General features: G+C 48.0%; 1 protein-coding gene across 4 annotated transcripts in view; it reads right to left on the reverse strand.

Moving 5' to 3' along the window:
- kif1aa (kinesin family member 1Aa) overlaps positions 1-12,678 on the reverse strand; it is a 320,477-nt gene that overhangs the window by 230,795 nt on the left and 77,004 nt on the right. The gene's annotated exons all lie outside the window — the stretch shown is intronic.

The following is a 12,678-nucleotide window of genomic DNA, read 5'->3' on the forward strand; positions in this document are numbered from 1 at the left end:
GTATTAATCTGTATAATCCTTCTGTTCCTTGCCTCACTCACACGTGGCACAGGTAGCAATCCTGAGATTGTTACCTTGGAGATCCTGCCCTTCAGCTTCGCACCTAACTCCTTGAACTCACTACGCAGGACCCCCTCACTTATCCTACCCATGTCATTGGTCCCTACATGGACCACAACATCTGGGTTCTTGCCCTCCCTCTCGGGAATAAACTGCACCCGATCTGAGATGTCTCAGACCCCGGCACCAGGGAGGCAACATACCATCCAAGACTCCCGATCTTCCCCACAAAATCTCCTATCTGCCCCCCTGACTATAGAATCCCCGTCACTACCACTCTCCTCTTCCCTCCTCCCCTTCCTAGTCGAGGGTCCAACCTCAGTGCCAGAGACAGGACAACTGCAGCTTGTTCCTGGTAGGTCATCCCCACCAACAGTATCCAAAACGGTATACTTATTTTTGATGGGAACGGCCACAGGTGTGCTCTGCTCTCTCTGTCTGCTCCCCCTGCCTCTCTTGACTGTCACCCATTTGTCTACCTCCTGACTTTTCGGTGTGACTACCTCCCGATAACTCTTATCTATCTCTGCCTCTGCCTCCTGAATGATCCGTAGTTCATCCAGCTCCTGCTCCAATTCCCTAACTCGGTCTGATAGGAGCTGCAGCTGGATGCACCTTTTGCAGGTGTGGTCATCAGGGACAACTGTGTTGACACTGACTTCCCACATTCTGCATGCGGAGCACACCAATGCTCTAACTGTAATGAGTACTTTGCATCAGAATCTACCAAGGAGAAGATGTGGAGCATAGCCATTTTGAAGTAGGAGGTAGTGTTAGGTTTCCTAAGGAACATTAAGGTGGATCAGTTCCCAGGGCATGACAGGATATAGCCCAGGTCATTGAGAAAGGCAAAAATTGCTGGGGTCATGTCCTCTCTAGCCACAGGCAAGGTCCTGGAAGACTGGCAAGAAGTGAATTTTGTTCCATTAGTCAAGAAGGGAGCTAGGGATAATCCTTAAAACTGCAGACTGGTGAGTCTAATGTCAGCGATAGGGAAGTTCTTAGAATTCTTAGGGGTAGTTTTTATGAGCTTTTGGAAAACCACTGCCTAACTAGAGAGAGTCAGCATGCTTTGTCTGGGGCAAGTTGTGGTTTACTAACTTGAATGAGGTTTTTGATGAGGTGACAAGGGTGATTGATGTAGGTAGAGCTGTGGATGTAATTTATCTGGATTTTAGACTTGACAAGGTCCTTCATGGGAGGCTCATCCAGAAGATTAAGATATGTGGGATCAATGGCAAATTGGACACTTGGATTCAGGGCTGAATTACCCATTGAAGAAGGTAGGGATCATAGGAACTGATAATAACTGGAGGTCTGTGATTAATGGTGTTCCACAAGGATATTATGGGATAACATTCTGTAAGGCTCTGCTTGCCTGGTGCTAAGAAATGATAAGAACAAAAACAGCAGCAGGTTGCTTCTTACAAACCACTTAAGTACAATTTAGCTCTCTTGATCAGTCAAGGACCCAAGTACAGGTCTTGCGCTGTCTAACTCACTTTACGAAACCTTTCCTCCATATCTCACCCGTACTTCTCATGTTGTAGGTCAATATAATGTGTAACCTTCCTCACATGGAGACACTCAGAAATGACATTTCAGATACCATCAAATCTGAGTAGTAAGGAATAGATAAAATGCTGAAGTGTTAAAATAGCGAGGTCAGCTCTGGCTCAGGATTTCATTTTTACTTGGTTGTTGAGACACATGCCCTTAGCATTCCACTGACTTTGTTAGTAACAGAACGATGCACGACAGGTCGTCACTTGGCTCTCTATCCATGTGAAGCTGTTCATTGATCCCACTTCCCATTCCCTGTTCCTGAAATGTTCTTTCAAATTAAGGATTTATTATGAAAAGTAAGAAGTGGGACAAAGAGGAGACCAGGTAATCCCTAAACCTGACCTTGTATTCATTGACCTGATTTGGCTTTGCTCCACTTTCCTGCTATTTCACACGAATCTACGTGCACCCTGACTCCCCTTCAGAGCAAGACCAAATTCTCTTTTGACAATTACTGCTAAATCTTTTTCCTCCAACCTTCTTGCAATACATTCCTGATCCCAATAATTCTTGGCAATGAAACATAGAAACATAGAAAATAGGTGCAGGAGTAGGCCATTCGGCCCTTCGGGCCTACATCGCCATTCAGTATGATCATGGGTGATCATCCAACTCAGAACCCTGTACCTGCTTTCTCTCCATACCCCCTGATCCCTTTAGCCACAAGGGCCATATGCAACTTCCTCTTAAATATAGCCAATGAACTGGCCTCAACTGTTTCCTGTGGCAGAGAATTCCACAGATTCACCACTCTCTGTGTGAAGAAGTTTTTCCTCATCTCGGTCCTAAAAGGCTTCTCCTTTATCCTTAAACTGTGACCCCTTGTTCTGGACTTCCCCAACATCGGAAATAATCTTCCTGCATCTAGCCTGTCCAGTCCCTTTAGAATTTTATACGTTTCAATAAGATCCCCCCTCAATCTTCTAAATTCCAGTGAGTATAAGCCTAGTCAATCCAGCCTTTCTTCATATGAAAGTCCTGCCATCCCAGGAATCAATCTGGTGAACCTTCTTTGTACTCCCTCTATGGCAAGAATGTCTTTCCTCAGATTAGGGGACCAAAACTGCACACAATATTCTACGTGCGGTCTCACCAAGGCCTTGTACAACTGCAGTAGAACCTCCCTGCTCCTGTACTCAAATCCTTTTGCTATGAATGCCAACATACCATTTGCCTTTTTCACCGCCTGCTGTACCTGCATGCCCACCTTCAATGACTGGTGTACAATGACACCCAGGTCTCATTGCATCTCCCCTTTTCCTAATCGGCCACCGTTCAGATAATAATCTGTTTTCCCCTTTTTGCAACCAAAGTGGATAACCTCACATTTATCCACATTAAATTGCATCTGCCATGAATTTGCCCACTCACCTAACCTATCCAAGTCACCCTGCATCCTCTTAGCATCCTCCTCACAGCTAACACTGCCACCCAGCTTCGTATCATCTGCAAACTTGGAAATGTTGCATTTATTCCCTCGTCTAAATCATTAATATAGATTGTAAACAACTGGGGTCCCAGCACTGAGCCTTATGGTACCCCATTAGTCACTGCCTGCCATTCTGAAAAGGTCCCGTTTACTCCCACTCTTTGCTTCCTGCCTGCCAACCAATTCTCTATCCGCATCAATACCATACCCCCAATACCATGTGCTTTAAGTTTGTACACTAATCTCCTGTGTGGGACCTTGTTAAAAGCCTTTTGAAAATCTAAATATACCACATCCACTGGCTCTCCCCTATCCACTCTACTAGTTACATCTTCAAAAAATTCTATAAGATTCGTCAGACATGATTTTCCTTTCACAAATCCATGCTGACATTGTCCGATGATTTCACCTCTTTCCAAATGTGCTGTTATCACATCTTTAATAACCGACTCTAGCATTTTCCCCGCCACCGATGTCAGACTCACCAGTCTATAATTCCCTGGTTTTTCTCTCCCTCCTTTTTTAAAAAGTGGGGTTACATTAGCCACCCTCCAATCCTCAGGAACTAATCCAGAATCTAAGGAGTTTTGAAAAATTATTGCTAATGCATCCACTATTTCTTGGGCTACTTCCTTAAGCACTCTGAGATGCAGACCAGCTGGCCCTGGGGATTTATCTGCCTTTAATCCCTTCAATTTACCTAACACCACTTCCCTACTAACATGTATTTCCCTCAGTTCCTCCATCTCACTAGACCCTCGGTCGCCTACTATTTCTGGAAGATTATTTATGTCCTGCTTAGTGAAGACAGAACTAAAGTAGTTATTCAACTAGTCTGCCATGTCCTTGTTCCCTATGATCAATTTACCTGTTTCTGACTGTAAGGGACCTACATTTGTCTTGACCAATCTTTTTCTTTTCACATATCTATAAAAGCTTTTACAGTTCCTTCACCTCGCTGCTTATTTTGTTAATTATCATAATCTTGGTTTTAGCCCTTCTCCCTCTGCAAACACTTTAACCTTACTCACACAATTAAACATCCATAATTTCAAACACTGTACCAAAGCTTCTACTATTCTACACTGCTCAAAAGCTCTGGGTGTCTCTCAGTCCTTGTACAATTTGAGTACATTTGGCACACTCTTTCAGGTTCTGTAGTATCCAGTACTGAATTTTATGGGCTGGTTAGTATCAACCCAAACTCACTCAGAACCACTTATGGTGTCCACACTTACCTAGTCCGAAAGCAGAGGGCCTATCTAATTAGTTCTTTGGAGCATGGATTCCAATGATGTCGGCAGTTCAGCTACTGGGTTTCAGATTGTACATTCTTCCCCTTAACCACCTGACAAAGCTAAACATGGGGTGTTGCCAGCTGTGAAAGCAGCCATTGTGTTTAATAATGCTTAAATATTACTGAAATTTGTTTTTAAAGACTGACAAATTTAAAGTGAATAATTTTTATTCTACCCACATTTTTAGACTAAAAAGAGACATCGAAATTATGTAGACTATTGATAAGCCAGCCACAGAGAGTACAGCTCTGTATCTGAGTAGTGACCAGTGAAAGCACGGGGAGTTAACAGCGAACGTGTGGAAAGCTTGATGGATTTACAAAGGAGAGAAGAAGAAAGGATGAAGCTGATATTGAAAGGAGAGGAGAATAGAATTGAATGACCGTTAGTTAATGTCATATAATATAAACTCTGTGCCTACTGCAATCCTGGGATGAAGTGCAAAGTTGGAAGACCGGTATCAGTTAAGTCTGAGAATCCTGGGATGGGAACTGGAGGAACAACTGAGTTTAGAGACCTGTCTGGGTGTGTGAGTGGTTGGATGGTGGGATTGAGGGGAATAGAATTTGATTCGCTGTTGATGTCTTGCTTTTGCTGTTTGTTGGTGCTGGAAAATGTGATGACACTTGCTGGTTGTCCTCATAACATCCTTGGGTGTGCTGGTTGTTAACATGAACAACACAATTCACTGTGTGCTTCAACTTACATGTGATAAATAATTCTGAATCTGAATGCAGGGGCAACAGAGGACAAATTATAGATTTTCTTTACATTTCACCCATTTCAGATACCCTTTTTCACTGGTGTGTCATCAGTGTCTACCTTCTACCTATTATGACAAAGTTCCTTTTTACATTTGGAGGTGATGTAAGAGAGCTGGCAATGTCTCCCAAACTGGAGTAGCATATCTCACATTCCTTCTCTCTAAGAATTGTTACTTGAATGAACTTCCTCAATCACTTCTGTACTTGCTTGCAAACTGCGAAACCTGCCTCACTGCTACAGAAGAGTAATTCTAAGGATAAAAATGCATTCGAAGAACGCAAGTTCATTTTTTCTTGTTTTCCCCAAAGTAGATGAAGATATTAATACAAAGTACTAAACATACCTTCACAATAAAAAAGTGAATGGGGCATCATAAACAAGGTGCTAGAGGAACTACATCCACTTCAATACATTGGACAGGTGTTTATTGACTACAGCTTTGCTTTCAATAAAGTAAGTTCAAAGCAGATTCTCTTAATGGAGTACATATATGTCACCAATACAACTCTGAGATTCTTTTGCCTGCGGGCATACTCATCAAATCTATAGAATAGTAACTGTAAACAGGATCAGTGAAAGAGTAAGAACAGAGAAGATAACAAACTATGTAACTGCAAATATTAGTAAATGGCAATAAAAAACAAGAGCATGAATTAACAAGGAGCCCTTAATGTGAGATTGTAGCAGTGTGCTACACGCAGCACTGAAATAACGACACGGAGTCAGTGAGCTGCAGTTGCAAAAAGAGATTTATTCAAACTTTGCAGCCTTGCTTTGATCCCGCCCTCCCCGGGCTGGAATACTGTAGGGGGCACGTATTCACTGTCCCATCCCGCGCGCGGGCTTTTCCTCTTGCTGGTGAAGCAGACTTGGCGCCCTCTTTGGGACCGGCCTCAATGCCGGCACGCGCCACTTTGTGGCCGGTTCGAGTGCGCTGGGAAGTGGGTCACCACATAACCCCCCTCCCCCCCCCAGAACCGGCGATACACCCCCCCCCCCAATGTCCACAGTCTGGGTCGGACTCTGTTTGGGAGGTCTGCCTCTGCGCTGCGGTGCCGGAATCTCGACCGGATGCGCCAAGTCCACACGGGCCGGTTTGAGTCGGTCCACTGTGAAAACTTCCTCTTTCCCCCCAATGTCCAGCACGAATGTGAACCCATTGTTTCTGATCACCGTAAACGGCCCCTCGTAGGGCCGCTGTAGCAGTGCCCAATGTCCGCCCCGTCGTACAAAAATGAACTTACAATTTTGCAGGTCTTTGGGTACGCAGGTCGGGTTCTGCCCATGCTGCGAAGTGGGTATGGGGGCCAGGTTACTGAGCATCTCGTGTAGTCTGCCCAGGACTGCTGCGGGTTCTTCCTCTTGCCCCCTTGGGGCTGGTATGAACTCTCCTGGGACGACCGTGCGCCGTACACCAACTCGGCCGACGAGGTGTGCAGATCTTCTTTGGGCGCCGTGCAGATTCCGAGCAGGACCCAGGGAAGCTTGTCCACCCAGTTAGGCCCCTTGAGGTGGGCCATGAGAGCTGACTTCAGGTGACGGCGGAAACGCTCCACCAGTCCGTTCGACTGTTGGTGGTAGGCAGTTGTGTGGTGCAGCTGAGTCCCCAAAAGGCTGGCTATAAGCTGATCACAGGCTGGAGGTGAACTGGGCACCTCTGTCAGAGGTAATGTGGGCTGGTACACCAAAGCGAGATATCCAGGTGGCAATCAGTGCCCGGGTGCAAGATTCAGAGGTGGTGTTGGTGAGCAGGACCGCCTCTGGCCATCTTGTGAACCGGTCCACGATAGTCAGGAGGTGCCGTGCTCCTCGCGACACTGGCAGGGGGCCCACGATTTCCACATGAATGTGGTCGAAACGCCGGTGGGTGGGGTGGAACTGCTGCGGCAGAGCTTTGGTGTGCCGCTGCACCTTGGCTGTTTGGCAGTGCATGCAAGTTTTGGCCCATTCACTGACCTGCTTGCGGAGTCCATGCCAAACGAACCTGTTGGCCACCATCTGGACGGTTGTCTTGAGGAAGGGGTGTGCTAAGTTGTGAATGGAGTTGAAAATGCACCGCAGCCAGGCTGCCGGCACGACGGGGCGGGGTTGGCCGGTGGTGAAGTCACAGAGTAGGGTCCTCTCACCTGGGCCTAAGGGGAGGTCCTGGAGCTGCAAACTGGAGACTGCGGTTCTGTAACTAGGGATCTCCTCATCTGCCTGCTGCGCCTCCGCCAGTGCCTCAAAGTCTACCCCCTGGGACAGGGCTTGGATGTTAGGGCGGGAGAGGGCGTCCGCCACGACATTGTCCTTTCCCCGCGACATGCCGGACATCCGTCGTGTATTTGGAGATGTAGGACAGATGTCGCTGCTGGCGGGACGACCAGGGGTCGGATGCTTTCGTGAACGCAAAGGTAAGTGGTTTGTGGTCCGTGAACGCGGTGAAGGGCCGACCTTCTAAGAAGTACCTGAAATGCCAGATTGCCAGGTAGAGCGTCAACAGTTCCCGGTCGAAAGCACCGTATTTGAGCTCGGGTGGTTGTAGGTGTTTGTGGAAAAACGCCAGGGGTTGCCAGCGACCCTTGATGAGTTGTTCCAGCACCCCACCGACTGCCGTGTTGGATGTGTCCATTGTGAGGGCGGTAGGGACGTCCATTCTGGGGTGCACTAGCATCATGGCATTTGCCAAGGCTTCTTTGGTTTTAATGAAAGCTGTGGCGCACTCCTCATCCCAGGTAATGTCCTTGCCCTTACCCGACATCAGGGCAGACAAGGGGCGCATAATTTGGGCAGCCGAAGGGAGGAAGCGGTGGTAAAAATTCACCATACCCACGAATTCCTGAAGGCCTTTGATTGTGTTGGGTCCGGGGAAATGGCGGACTGCGTCTACCTTAGCTGGCAGAGGGGTTGCCCCGTCTTTTGTAATCCTGTGGCCCAGGAAGTTGATGGTGTCGAGCCCGAACTGGCATTTGGCCGGGTTGATTGTTAGACCGTATTCACTCAGTCGGGCGTAGAGTTGACGGAGGTGGGACAGATGCTCCTGACGACTGCTGCTGGCTATGAGGATGTCGTCCAAATAGATGAATGCGAAGTCCAGGTCCCGTCCCACCGCGTCCATTAACCGCTGAAACATCTGTGCAGCATTCTTTAGGCCGAAGGGCATGCGGAGGAACTCGAAAAGGCCAAAAGGGGTGATGAGAGCCGTTTTGGGGACGTCGTCCGGATGCATCGGGATTTGATGGTATCCTCGGACGAGGTCTACCTTGGAGAAGATCCGTGCGCCATGCAGGTTTGCTGCAAAGTCCTGAATGTGCGGCACAGCGTAGCGGTCCGGTGTCGTAGCCTCATTCAGCCTGCGGTAGTCACCACATGGTCTCCAGCCCCCTGTTGCTTTGGGCACCGTGCAGGGGGGAGGCCCATGGGCTGTTGGACCGCCGTATGATCCCCAATTCCTCCACCCTCTTGAACATCTCCTTCACCAGTCGGAGCTTGTCCGGGGGAAGCCGCCGAGCACAGGTGTGGAGGGGTGGTCTTTGTGTCAGGATGTGGAGCTGTATGCCGTGTCTGGGCATGGCTGCTGTGAACTGCGGTGCCAGAGCCGATGGGAAATCCGCCAGGGCTCTGGTGTTGTCGTTGTCGGACAGCGTGATGGAGCCGAGGTGAGGGGCTGGCAACTGGGCTGCACCCAGGGAGAACGTTTGAAAGGTCTCGGCGTGGACCAGTCTCTTCCTGGGCAGGTCGAGCAGTAGGCTGTGAGCCCGCAAAAACTCCGCTTCGAGGAGCGGTTGGGCTACGGCGGCCAGTGTAAAGTCCCACGTGAACCGGCTGGAGCCGAACTGTAGCCACACCGTACGGGTGCCGTAGGTCCTTACTGTGCTGCTGTTCGCGGCCCTCAGGGTGGGACCCGGTGCTCTGTTGAGGGTGTCATAACTCATCGGAGATAAGACGCTGATCTTGGCTCCGGTATCAACCAAAAAGTGGCGTCCTGACATACAGGAGGCTATCCTGATGGCCAGCCACTGTAGCCACCAGCGGCGGCTGGCCCCGGCATTTCCCGGGAACTTGCAGGGCAGGCTACAGCAGCGGGCTTCTGCGCCCCACCGCTGGTGGTAGAAGCACCATTGTTCGTTGGCCTCCTCACCCCTGCCACTGGGGTTAGCGGCCTCTGCAGCCGGGCCTGGTCTAGTTTGCTGCTGGGAACATGGCTTGGTGATCTGTGCGACAGACGCCCCACTCTCCTTCTTGGCTTTCCACAGCATGTCAGCCCGGGCCGCCACCTTCCAGGGGTCGCTGAAATCCATGTCGGACAGCAGCAGCCGTATGTCCTTGGGCAGCTGCTTCAGGAATGCCTGCTCAAACATGAGGGAGGGCTTGTGTCCTCCGGCCAGGGAGAGCATCTCGTTCATCAAGGCCGACGGTGGCCTGTCTCCCAAACCATCCAGGTGCAGTAAGCGGGCAGCTCGCTCGCGCCGTGAGAGTCCGAAAGTCCTTATGAGCAAGGCTTTGAATTCCTTGTATTTGCCGTCCACTGGGGGCGATTGTATGAACTCCTCAACCTGGGCCGCTGTTTCCTGGTTGAGGGAGCTCACCACGTAGTAGTAACGTGTGGCATCCGAGGATATCTGCCGAATGTGGAATTGGGCCTCTGCTTGCTGGAACCATAGGTGAGGTCGCAGCGTCCAGAAGCTTGGCAGTTTTAATAAAACTGCATGAACAGATACAGCGTCGTTCATCTTCAGCCCAAATATCATTTGGGCCATCAGGGTCACCAATTGTAACGGTGTGCTACACGCAGTGCTTAAATAACAACACGGAGTCGGTGAGCTGCAGTTGCAAAAAGAGATTTATTCAAATTTCATGGCCTCGCTTTAAAGCCTTCCTGATCCCGCCCTCCCCGAGCGGGAATGCGTGTTAACAGTCCTGTCCCTCGCGCAGGCTTTTCCTCTTGCTGGTGAAACAGACTTGGCGCCCTCTTTGGGACCGGCCTCAATGCCAGCGCGCGCCACTTTGTGAGCCGGTTCGAGTGCGCTGGGAAGTAGGTCGCCACAAGATCATTTTTGTGGGAACACCTCAATAAATGAGTGTAGTTATCCTCTTTTGATCAAGAGCCTGATGGTTGAGGGGTAGTAATTGTCCCTGAACCTGACGGAGCAAGTCCTAAGGCTCTTGTACCTTCTACCTGATGGTAGCAGCGAGAAAAGAGCTTGGCCTGGGTGGTGAGGATCTTTGATGATGGATGTGTTTTCCTACGACAGTGTTTCATATAAATATGCTGAGTGGTTGGAAGGGTTTTACCCATGACGTACTGGCCGAATCCACTACTTTTTGTAGGATTTTCCATTCAAAGGCATTGGTGTTTCCATACCAGACCATAATGCAGCCAGTCAATACATTTTCCACTACACATCTATCAAAGTTAGTCAAAGTTTTTGATGTCATGCCGAATCTCTGCAGACTCCTGAGGAAGTAGAGGCTCTGGCATGCTTTCTTTGAAATTACAGTTATATGATGGGTCCAGGACATGTCCTCTGTGATAGTAACACTCAGGAATTTAAAGTTACTGACCCTCTCCACCTCTGATCCTCTGATGAATACTGGCTCGTTGACCTCTGGTTTCCCTCTCCTGAGCTCTACAATCAGTTCCTTGGTCTTGCTGACATTGAGTGAGCAGTTGTTGTTTTGACATCACTCGGCTGAATTTTCAATCTCCCTCCTCTATGTAATATAGTTCCATGCAAATTCACCTCCAAACTCCTAGACGTGATTAAACATCTCCCTTTATAAATGCATTTCTTGACTTCCTGACCAACAGACAGGATTGGCAGCAAAACCTCTGCCATAATACCCTACTCACTGGTGCTACTGAGGCTGAGTACACAGCCCCCTACTCTACTCCCTAATTACTTGAACCGCATGTTCTGATTCTGCTCTGTCTAACTGAAAGTTTGCTAATGGTACCACTGTAGTGGGCCATTGGTGGAACAATGATGAACTGGACTACAGGAAGGAGATATAGAGATTAGTGACATGATATCATTGCAATAACCTTTTTCTCAAAGTCAGCAAAACAAAAGAGCTGGCCATTGGCTTCAGGAATTTGGGGTGGGGCTGTTGGCAGAGCACATGCCCCTGCTTATATTAATGGTACTGTGGTTGTGAGGGTTGAGAGCCTCAAATTTCAATGACTGAACATCAACAATCGCCTCTCCTGCCTCAAAATATTTATGCCGCAGCTAAGAATGCTCACCACAGTGCCTCTACTTCCTCAGGAGGCTAAAAAGGTTAGGCATGCCATCTTTGGCTCTTACCAATTTTTAACAATGTGCCATAGAACACATTCATTCTGGATGGGCCATGGCTTGACATGGCAACTACTCTGCACGTGACTGCAAGAAACAGCAAAGAGTTGTGAACACAGCTCAGCGCAACACGGGTGCCAAACTCACCTCCATGGACGCTATCAACACCTCTTGCTACCTCCGTAAAGCAGCCAGCATAATCGAAGATCTCACTGCGGGTGTTCTTTCTTCTCCCCATTCCCATCGGGCAGAAGATAGGAAAGCCTGAAAGCATGCACCTCTGAGCTCTAAGACAGCTTCCATCCTGCTCTTGTAGGTCTACTGAATAGCCCTCTAGTTTGACAAGATGTACTTTTGACCTCACAATCTACCTTGTTAATACCTTGTGTTATCTTCTATCTGTACTGCACTGCCTCTGTGATACCTTTATTTTGTTTTACCTGGTACTCCTTCAATGCACTGTTGTAATGAATTGAAGTTACTGATGTGTTAATTAAAGTACACAGCGACTGAAATGGAGCAAAAAATATTAAAAGGTGTTCTGCAAATAGGGAGATAAATATATATTTTTAAAAGGAAAAGGAGGAGTAAAAGGTATGTACTATTTTGGTTTAGATTCCATGGTTTCCGTATGTTTTATGGTACAAAGAGTGCAGATGTAATGAACACGCAAAGCACCACGACACGACTTAGAGCTCTACCCTGACCCCCACTGCTGTCTGCAAAAAGCTTGCAGGTCTTTCCTGTACCCACACGATTCCTCCAGGTGCACCAGTTTCCAGCAACATCCCAAAGATGTGTAAAATGATAGGTTAAGTAGCCAGTATAAGTTTCCCTGAAAGTGTTGATGAATGCTGGAGAGCTGAGTGGAATAAGTTTTAAAATGGAAGGAAAGGTTAGACTGGTCTTAGGGTAGGTTAAAAGTTCAGCACAACATAGTGGGCTAAAAAGCCTGTATGTACTGTGCTGTAGTGTTCTATGTTCTGCTAGTGTCCCCTTCTGATCAACTTCGGCCAGCTCCTCTGTTAACTTTTGAGTAAAATTGGATTTACTCAACTGTAATACTGATAAATCTGATTTTAATCTTCTTCCTTTCAAACTGCAGGGTGAATTGTATCATTTTACGATAACTGCCTTCTAAAGGTCTCTTTACCTTAAGCTCCCTAATCAAATTTGGTTCATTACACCAGTGGTCCCCAGCCACCGGGCCGCGGACAGGTATCTACAAATTATTTCTCTTTGGATCCAGTCCCAAACTGATTTTCCCAGTCAAGGTGCATAT

This window comes from Hypanus sabinus, chromosome 2, assembly GCF_030144855.1.
Source record: "Hypanus sabinus isolate sHypSab1 chromosome 2, sHypSab1.hap1, whole genome shotgun sequence".
Lineage (NCBI taxonomy): Eukaryota > Metazoa > Chordata > Chondrichthyes > Myliobatiformes > Dasyatidae > Hypanus > Hypanus sabinus.